The sequence below is a fragment of the Carlito syrichta genome, unplaced genomic scaffold (genome assembly GCF_000164805.1).
Source record: "Carlito syrichta isolate Samal-C Ts95f unplaced genomic scaffold, Tarsius_syrichta-2.0.1 Scaffold225780, whole genome shotgun sequence".
NCBI lineage: Eukaryota > Metazoa > Chordata > Mammalia > Primates > Tarsiidae > Carlito > Carlito syrichta.
This window is the reverse complement of record NW_007169876.1, coordinates 1-1,659: the sequence shown is the minus strand read 5'-3', so window position 1 is coordinate 1,659 and position 1,659 is coordinate 1. Positions and strand designations below refer to the sequence as shown.

General features: G+C 40.6%; 1 pseudogene; it reads right to left on the bottom strand.

The window, feature by feature from the left end:
• Window positions 1-1,077: 1,077 nt before the first annotated feature.
• LOC103253367 lies at window positions 1,078-1,656 on the bottom strand (annotated as a pseudogene).
• Window positions 1,657-1,659: the final 3 nt, after the last annotated feature.

Here is a 1,659-nt window from a genome sequence, read left to right as displayed (position 1 = left end):
CTGATACAACAGTTGTCTTCTAAAATAAACAAAAACTGAGCCGAGACCAGCAGACAAAAGCAAAATACATCCTTCCCAACAGCACAGCGTTGAAAACTGACAGCAATCCTGAACACCTCACCTCTGACATCCCTTACAAGGCTGCCAAAGGCCAACTATTTTTAAAAATTGAACTTTTTTTTACACCAATAATAAAAATCTGGTGACAAGCATTACAAAACCAAATGCTGGACAGTCTTTTACTCCTTTAAAACCCCAAATATTCCAACATAATCATAGGAGTAAAAACCATTTTAAAGTGATATGCTCTGCGAAACAAACAACAATATGTACATTTATTGTAAATTATATTCAACTAAAATGGAGGGAAATCAAAATATGAACTGTTCACTACTTGCAAATCAATAATAATTTTAATTATTTTCTCACTCTGATAAAAATCAGAAAGCAACATTTATAAAATTGCCACCACATCACTTTTCATAGCAGGGAATTGAAATCTGTACATCTCATTTTTGCAGAAAAGTAGGCAGGCAGAAAGAATTATACATCAAAATTTCCAAAAGGAAAAACAAAGAAATATTTCATCTGATCTCTTTTCTTTTAAAAAATAATTCAGTAGATTTCTATTTTTTCTTGTGAAACATGGGAATTCCTGGTTCTAAAATGGAGAATTTCTGTGTCAGTGTAAGGACATTTTGTTACTTTCTTTAAGATAAAAACTGCAGCATGGAAATTAATGGTGTATTATGCATTTAAACTCCAGATATGCAGGAACTGGAACTAAGTGTTAAGCAATTTGCTTAATTATTGACTTTTCCTAAGAAAAGTCTGGGTGGGGGGTGTAGCCCAGAGCTGCTTTTAGCCTCTCCTGAGAGGTGCTGCTGTCCACTTCCATCGGAGGACTGGGGTCATATGGAAAGGAAGCAAGAGTTTCTTTCCGTTTTCAAGGCCGAAAGTGTGAGTTCTGATGTGAACGCTGTCTCCTGCTCAGGACACTGTGAATTCAAGGCCTGCAGGAGCGAGAGCTGCTTCTGCGTGGCCCTCGCTCCCTCCCTTTACAAAGGAGTCTTCTTTTTACCTCTGCAGGTCAATCTGTCTCTCTGCTGGGACTGCCTTTTTGGCTCCATCTTGCAGTTTGGGTGCTTTGGCATTTCTTGCTTCCAAGCCCCCAGGGCTCTCCTGGCTGCCTGCAGCTTGCTTCCTCCCCTTGCTATTAGGCTTATTTACATCATCGTTTTTGGTTGGGTTGCCCTGAGATTCCGATTTGGGTCGGCATCCTCTTCGGGGTTTGGAAGGGGCAGGTGGTCCTGATTCATCCACTTTCTTGTCTGTCTTTTGTTGGATATTCTCCACCCCAGCTGCAGTTACTGTTCTTTTCTTTCCTCGGTCACTGCTGATGTTGCCCTGGGCAGCCTGATCAGAATTAATTTCCTTGCTCTTTACCGGGTCAATATTCTTTCCAGGTGTGACAGAAATAATTCTCACAGGGTTCTCTTCATTTTCACTACTTCCAGTTTCTGCTGCCTCTGAACTCTGTTCCCTTGATCGATTTCCGGTTGAAGGGTTCAATTCTGAATTTACATTAATATTGCTTCCAGTCTCCGTGCCAGTGCTTCTAACATAAGGTTTTCTTGCCGTTGCTGATAGAGGCTTGTT